This window comes from Gavialis gangeticus, unplaced genomic scaffold (genome assembly GCF_001723915.1).
Source record: "Gavialis gangeticus isolate Ggan-Ray unplaced genomic scaffold, GavGan_comp1, whole genome shotgun sequence".
NCBI lineage: Eukaryota > Metazoa > Chordata > Crocodylia > Gavialidae > Gavialis > Gavialis gangeticus.
In genome coordinates, this window is record NW_017729032.1 from 142,969,116 (window position 1) to 142,977,576 (window position 8,461).

The following is an 8,461-nucleotide window of genomic DNA, read 5'->3' on the forward strand; positions in this document are numbered from 1 at the left end:
CTTGTTGGTATGATGAATATAGGGAGGCTGCCCTGTAACTTTAGTTTTGGACACGGTCGGGCTAGATCCTATTAACCCTATTGTTTCTAAACCCCTTGACATCCCACTTCACTGTGGATGGTTCCCGAGTCTCTCAGCCATATGTGCTGTATGCGTGGCTCCAACCACCCCTTTACCATGCCCCAAGCCTCGCAGATAATACTAGCATTGTCTTGCCTAGGCCTCATATTAATTTGGCCCTTTGTCCTCACCAGGCTCTCCGCAGCCCTGTCTCTGTGCCCTCTCTGGTGCTGGGCTCTGTGCCCCCAAATGCTGCACCCTCTCTGGCACCGGGGTCCCTATGCTGCAGTGGGCCCCCCATTGAGGCCTCCTCCCTCCCCAAATAGCCTCAGCCAAACCACTGGTGTTATCACACAGCACACCAACCACAGCCAACCACCATGAGTCCCTGGGCTGTAACGTAATGCAGAACTCACATCATGCTCTGCCCCTTTAAAAAAGTAAAACTCCCTCTCTGAGGCTGGCTTTATGCTCTCGCCCAGGGCAATCTCTGCTCTAAGATGAGTGCCCTGAGACGGTCATCATCACAAGGACAGGAAATGCTGAAAGTATTAAGTATTTCTGGCAAATTAAAGTCTTAGAGAAGAATTTAGAGAATAGAAAAAAGGATCAGGTGGACAGGAACAGGAGATAATTCCAGGTTTAAGAGCCAGTTTGGCAAAAAGGCACAAAACCAGCTGTAAGAGAAGGAGGGAAGGTAACAAGTGGAGCAGTGAGAAACAGCACTAGCAGAAGCATAGGGAGCCCATGATGGGTATATTTATCAAAGAAATTAAAGATGGATGAGATTAAGTAGGGCACTGAAGATTAAGAGCTTGATGATGATGTCAGAAATGAGCAAAGGAGTAGCAAATATGGCTATCCTGGTTAGAGCGTTAGCAAAAGAAGACTTCCTCAGCAGTTGCATTTTGAATCAATTTTAGGGAGAAAGGTAAGAAAAGGAAAGGTCAAAATGAAGGAGTTTATAGTAATCAAGGTAAGAAGTGCCCAAGACATGGACATGATGATTAGCAATAATGACAATGAGGAAAGGTCAGATTTTGGTGATAATAAATATATGTAGAGAAAAAAAATAGGAATGACAGATTTGGTTAGAGATCTGGAGAGAATGCCAGTTGTCAATGAGATGACAACTATGGAAAGATATATACCATGAGTCTCAATAAGGGTGTCGGGACACCTGGGGTGCCACCAGATCCTTTGACAAGTGTTGCGGTATGAGGAAATAAACAGATAAGTTCAACCAATAAATGCAGACTCAGGCTTGTTCCTGCCTGAATTATTTCTCACCCCCACTTCCTAGCCCCTTTGGAGGAGGTAAGCACTATAATATATTAATTAGTTTTTAAACGTGGATGCAGCTCAATTCACAAGTTATGGAGGGGTGCCACAAGTCCAATGAGGTTCAGTCCAGAAAGGCTGAGAACCACTGGTATAAACAAACCAAATTACACAGATGGATTAGATAAGTGTGACAAGAAACAAGGCTACAGTGCAGTTGCAAGCTTGGGAGATATAGGCACATGTGCTGGGCACAACAACAATAGTCTCATGAATGACTGTACTTCACAAACAAACATATATCTTTAGCTGTGATCTAAATGGCCTTCATACTCCAGTTGCCTGCATGTCTTTAATTCAGCTGCAGTCTGCCTACTCATTCTCAGATGGAAATAGCTTGAGATCATAAACCTCTACCCTCACTCCACCTTCCTAACGCAAACCTTCAAACTGCTTTCATTTAATTGTGTCAGAACATCTAAAGCCAGCAGGGAACTCAGCCTATGTAATCTTCTCCCACATAAACAACCACAGGAAGAGGGAAGACGCCAACACAGTGGAGATCCACAGAGAAAATTACCCAAACAGGATGGCATTAGCTTAAAGGCTCCTACTAAGCATGTACCTGGAAACATCTATAAAACAAAACCTCCACTGCCTCACAAAATATATGACAGATGCTATAAAATTTATATTGACCTTAATTATGAAGGCCTGCATAACCCATCCATAACCACTGGTGTGAGTAACACAACCAGCTCACATGTCACAATAAACCTTTTATAGATTTTTCCATGAAGTCACATATTTCCTATGTGCCAGGCCCTACAATCTTGGCTTGGTCAAAAATCGCTTTGAAGTCAATGTCAGGGGGTCAAATTATGAATCCCTTATTTTCCTCAGTGAATAAGTACCATTGAAATCACCAGGATTGCTCATACAAGTGCATAACCACTCACTAATAAGAGTAATGGGTACATAATCTAGCCCAGAAAAAATGCAGCGAATCCAGGCTTTTCCAGCCAGATTCTCTCATCCTTAACTCAGACTGAAAAATATCTTACTCTGGAAGTTATGCCACTGAAGTCTGTGGAACAACTCCTTGAATAAGGTGCTACTCAACAGAAACAGGCACAGCAAGATCTGGCTTTACAGTTTCAGCATGCAGTTCTTTAAATCAGAGCCCCAAATGCTTATTTTCCAGACCCTCTTGTGCCGTGAAACTATTTCCCATCATAGCACATGTGCAAAGATACTATTATACCAGGAAGCACAATTAGCCAGATGGTTATTTGGAGGTTTTTTTGAATATCAGCAATTTCGCTGATCATCAAGATTAAAAGCCAAAACTGAATGAAAAACACAATTTTATACAACACTAATTCCTAAGGATTTAATTACATATTATCACTCGTAACTACTAATCTATGTCAATTATGCAATCTTATTTTATGGCTGCTGGTACCACAGTTTATAGCTACTATATAATGTGTATATTTAAATAACTCTAAGTAAACAGCCTGGAAAGCACATAATTTGCACCTGGAATGTGTTAGAAGCATGAATATCATCTGCCACCTGCTTGAAATAGCTATGATATCTCAACTTAGTTCCAAAGACGGAAGTTTGGTCTCTTGTCAAATAAGCACAAATGTCATGGAACAAAATATGCTGCAGTTCATCGCACACCCACTGAAAAAATGTTATTTGTATGTGACAGAACTTACATTCTTCTTATCAAATCTATCATAAAAAAATTAAACAAGCAGACACTGAAACTGGATGCGCAAAGCGTTAGACTGAATAATTAGTCTACTGTCTTGTGCCTAACCAGAAGGAGAGATGCATATTTTAAAACTAATATGACAGCCAATATATCAGCACCTAAATATTAAATAACAGGTTAGGAATTCACTCATAATGGTTTTATTGGTATAATTGTATCCCCCTTTTTTTTAAGGACATTGTCCTTAAAAACAAACAAACAAACAAACAAAAACTATGATAAAAATATTGGTTCAGGAATGACAGAAACTAATTATATTTCAAAACTCTTTAGATGTATGTGGCTAACTTCCTGATGTATGTTTCAGCAGTCCATTTGCCTGGGAGAGATTCTTTTCACATGAAACCCCAGCTCCACTCTCTGGGCTGGCTGCCCATTGACTTCTATTGGTTTGACCTACAGAAGTCCTAAATGGTCTGTCACACACTGCCACATCTACTCAGCAATGTGAGAAAGTATGCGATTGCCAGAGTGCTCTCCTGAGGACCCAGATTTTTGGAATTTACTTCTTCTGTAGGTCTAACACATCTGCAGGAAGCCCTACAAGACCCATTTTTCCTGCAGCCACAGAGAGACATGAGGTAGAATTCCAGTGGAGATTTTGCTGGGAAGATTAATAGTTTTTGTTAAATTTATACTCTTGCTGGATTATTGCATTTGATATAGGGATAGCGATAGATCGGTTTGTTTAGCAGTATATTTTTAAGACTGCCAGGAGTGCTCAGGACAGCAGAATACTTACTGTAGTGTGTTAAATTACAACAGAACTTTAGGTGCTCCATCATTAGTGCCATATCCATATCTGAAGCCCTCATGCAGCTGACTTCAAGGTGCCCAGTAGGGCTGAGTGAACAGTCTAATATTTATATTCAGGGAAACGTAATCTCTGCCCCTGACATTTCTCATTTATTTTTCAATACAGGCAGCAAGAGTTGAAAGGCAATGCTAGAGCACAAACTGGTTCTGAAAGGTCATTCAGCTTCATGGAATAAAATGCGGAGGGAACACCATGACCAAGGAGTCCAAGGATCAAATAAAAATAATTTTAATTAAAAAATCCTAACTTTCTTGTCTACAATTTGTCTTTCTAAACAATTACATTTGTATAATAGAAAGGTGATGTGGAAGCCCCACAAACAATGCTAATGATTGTTTCAAAAGAAGGCATGTGATAGTAGCCCCGTTTCCCATGCTGCTTGGGTGACAAAAGGCCAAAGGCATGTACCAATAGGCAAAGAATGTACAACCTATTGCAGTTTATTGCTTCATGATTGCACAGTGCTTCAGGCATCCCTTCAGTGTTCTTGAAATGAATATTAGCCTCAGCCCATTTCTCAGCATACACATATGTGACATTGTACACACACCCACACAAGCACAGAACAGCATCTCTTTGTTAGGTTTTCTTTTAGCCGCAAGCCTTAGCAGCTCCACAGTGCTCTATTTTTGCATGAAGTCATATCTGGCTACACTTCAGGTCTCTGTAAACTTTCTCTTCATTGCTGCTTTTTGGTAGTTATTCCTTCTTACCAGCAACTTAGGCTTCACTATGTTGGCAATTTGCCCCCATTCTGGGACCAGTGTAGCCAAACCAATACAAAACACCATTTGTGTACAGAAAAACTGAGACTGGCACTGTTAAAAGCTTAACTGGGTTTCATACAGGGTAGGGTGAAGTTACAAGTTACACTTAGGCCATACTAAATATGTGGAATGTTAAGAGGTGTTAAAGTTAGAACCTGTTGTACGCAGTTGCATGTTAAGGATTAATACTGCTTCTTGCCTGCACAGCTCTGACTTGACACTAGAGCTAGGGACAGACATTCAAAAAGCCTGAATTGATTCAGTCTTTGCAGGTTAGTCTAACCTGGCTAGGTTAAACCAGCTTATAACCATTAAGACATCCCAGAAATGCAGGACTGCAGCCTGCAGTGGCTCAGGCTAGAAGCCGAGGGGCACTAGAGCAGCCCTCCCTTCCCTTCTACAGTGGTGAGCTGAGGGGGGCATGACCAGGCCCTCGCAGGATGCTCTGATTAGGGAGGGGTTTCCCCCTCTCCCCGCCTTCCTCATGTAGCCCAGCAGACAGTTGATAATACAGTGTTTTATCACCCCAAATTCAATGTTTATCACCCCATCAGAAAATAAAGTTCAAGCTCTTCTTAAACAGCTTTTACAAGGCAGGAACAGGTCTCCCACAGCATGGACTGTAGCCAATATGTGGTCTGCTACCTACTGCAGAGAGGTGTCTGGGTAAGGCAGAGGGGAGAGGGGAATCCCTGCTTAGCAGGGAGTAGTGAGGGGAGTTGGGGAAGCAGGGGGAAGCCAGGAAGATTCCAGCAGTCTCTGCCAAGCTCCAGCCAGGAAGCAGAGGAGAGAGGCCAGCCCTGCTGTGGAGCAGAGAGCCCAAAAAACATGCCAGAGTGCTGGGGTAATCTGGTTTAATTTAAGCCAGGAAGGGGTCTGGGACAAACATTGCATAAACTGGTTTGACCCAAATCAGTTAAGTCTGATACTACATTCAACCAGGTTTATCTCAAACCAGTTTCAGCCATTTTCAAAATGCACTGAACATCTGTTCTGTTATAGGTTTAAACCAGTTTCTGATCACTTAAACCAGTTTATGAGTAATGTCTGTCCCTAGCCTAGAGGTTTGGGCTAGGTACAGACAGTCAAAAAGCCTGAAGCTGAATCAATTCAGTTTTTGCAGGTTAGTCTAAAATGCACAGATTAAATTAAAACAGAAGTGAACAGACATTTACCTTGGATTCAAGAAATGCAGCCAGATGCCTGTATTGGCCCAAGCCAGAAGCCAGGGGGAGCTAGAGCACAGCTCTCTGGCTGTGTGTCCACTTCCTTTTCCGGCTACTTTTGAGGTCTCTGGGATTTTCAGTCCAGGATAACAGCAGCAGGACTCTGCAGGGTTACTCATCACTTCCTTTTCCTGCTTCTAGGTGCCTCTGAGATTTGTAGTCCACAGTTGCAGCCAGCAGTAAGTTTGAGCAGCGGAAGGGGCGTTTAACCTATCTCCTTGGCCCCAGGCCCCAGCTGGGGATTGCCAGAGGAGGCAGTCTCCCCTCCCCCTGTAGACTGGGCTGCATCCTGCAGCTGGGCTCTCTCCCCCGCACCTTTGTCAGCTAGCCCTCACTGCTCCAGCTAGGGAGCAGAGGGCCAGGGCCAGTCTAGCTCTCTGGGGCAGACAGCCCAGACTAGCCCAGGGCTGCAAAGCATGCTGGGATTCTGGGAGACTATGATTTAACCTGAACCACAAAGGGGTCTGGGACAGAAATTCCATAAACTGGTTTGACCCAAATCAGTTAAGTCTGATATTACATTTAACCAGATTTATCATAAACCATTTTCAGCCATTTTGAAACAGGATTATGTGCACTGAGCTTCTGTTCTGTCACAGGTTTAAACTAATTCTGATTACTTAAACCAGTTCATGTGTAACTTCTGTCCCTAGCCTTGGTAAGCAGCGGTGGAGCTAGGAGCCAGGACACCTAAACTCCATCCCTGCTTGCAGAGGAGGAGAAGGAGGCTGGAAGTAGTGTCTTCTGGGATGCTGAAAGACTGCAAAGTGATAATTTTATCCAGAGGCAGATTAAGGTTTACTGGGGCCCTGGGAAAACAAAATTGGAAAACCCCTCACCACCACAGGAGCTGGACTCCAGCAGGGGCATGGGTCCCTTCCCTTCCTGCCAAGGTGGGTCTCCATACCCGCGGGGGAGGCTGAGTGGACCTGGCTGAGCTGGGTGTGGCAAGAGCACATGCCCACCTCTCCTCCCTGCTTCCCACCCCCTCTTCCCCACCATGGCCAGAGCAGAGCCTAGTGGGGTGAGGGCAAGTGTGGGCTGCCTGCTGCAGGCTCAGGGCTCTCCACGGTGCTGCCTTTGCCTTGGGAGCACTTTCACTCCCTGTCATGCACATGGACATACAGACAGACATAAACACATATACACACTTACTTACTTTCCCTTCACAGGACCTCTCTCCTTCCCCCCCCCCCGATGCCTCTGAGGATGCTTTTCATCCTACCCTGTGCCCGCTGGACAAGCTGCCCATGGCTCCATCTTGCTCCCTGCCCTGGCCTCAGGTCCCCCAGCCCCTGCCCCACTCCCTTCCTCACCATGGGGGCTTCGATCTGTGCCCCCCCATTAGACTTACCTGCAGAGCACTGCCTGCCTGGCCACACCCCAAGCAGCACCCCTTACAGCTACACTACTGCCCATCTGCAAGGGGAAACCTATGTTTCCAAGGAATCCCAAGCATGGCAGTGGGGAGAGAGGGAAATCCAGGAGCCCTTGATTGGGAGTGGCCCCTGGGTCTGGGCCATGCTGGTCCATACATTAATCCACTTATGCATGGAGCAGAATTAAGTTACCCTGACACAAGCTAGGTAACACAGCCCAGAGTTAAACCTTGCCTGAAGTGGCATAACTCTGAGATGCTCAGAGGACATTTAGCATGAGCGAACACATTTTAACATGTGGATGCTTGTGCCCTTAGTATGGTGGGAGCTTTAATGGGAGCTAATTCCAAAGGTAGACAAAACCTTAAATACTACAGAACAACACCATGAAAAACTATTCAAAACAGTCTTCTTAGTGCTGAGACTGATACGAGCTTACATTTTACAAAAGGTGGTTTTAAAGGTTTTTTAAACATATAGACAAAGTTATACCTTTTATTCCTGATAGCACATTTTCCTTTCCTCCTATTTCTCAAACAGTAAGTAGGAAACAAACTACTATTTTCAGCAGGAAGTCGATTTCTGATTAAATCTTCTGCAAGTGCCCATGTATGAAGGAAGTACATGGCAATAATGCATAGAGCTAAAGGCTAGATGGAAACTGCCAGGTCACTGACCTATACAGAGAAAATAAGTCCCAGTCACACCTGTAGCTTTAAATATTTGTATCTCACTGATCACAGATAGACTCTTTAGGTACTGAGGAGGTTGTTTAGTTTTAGATGGGAGGACCAACATCTTAATTTTGATTCATTAATGGACAGTTTGAGCTCTCAAAAAACTAGCTTCTCCCAGTGTCTCCAAATGTTCTTCCAAGGAAAGACAGCTTTCTTAGGTAGCTAGGGTCTGATCCTGCAAACATGTTCATATGAGGTACTTTACTCCTGGGATTAGTCCAACTGACTTCAGTAAAACTATCCATGTGTTTAAAGCAAGGCACCTGCTTAGGTACCTTGCAGAATTAGGGCCAGAAATTGTACTGGTATTCTAGGTATCCAGATTGTAGCCATATTGATCTAGAGGCAAAAGCAATCAGGACTCATGGCAGAGGTGATATCTTTTATTAAACCAACTAGATTTTTGCA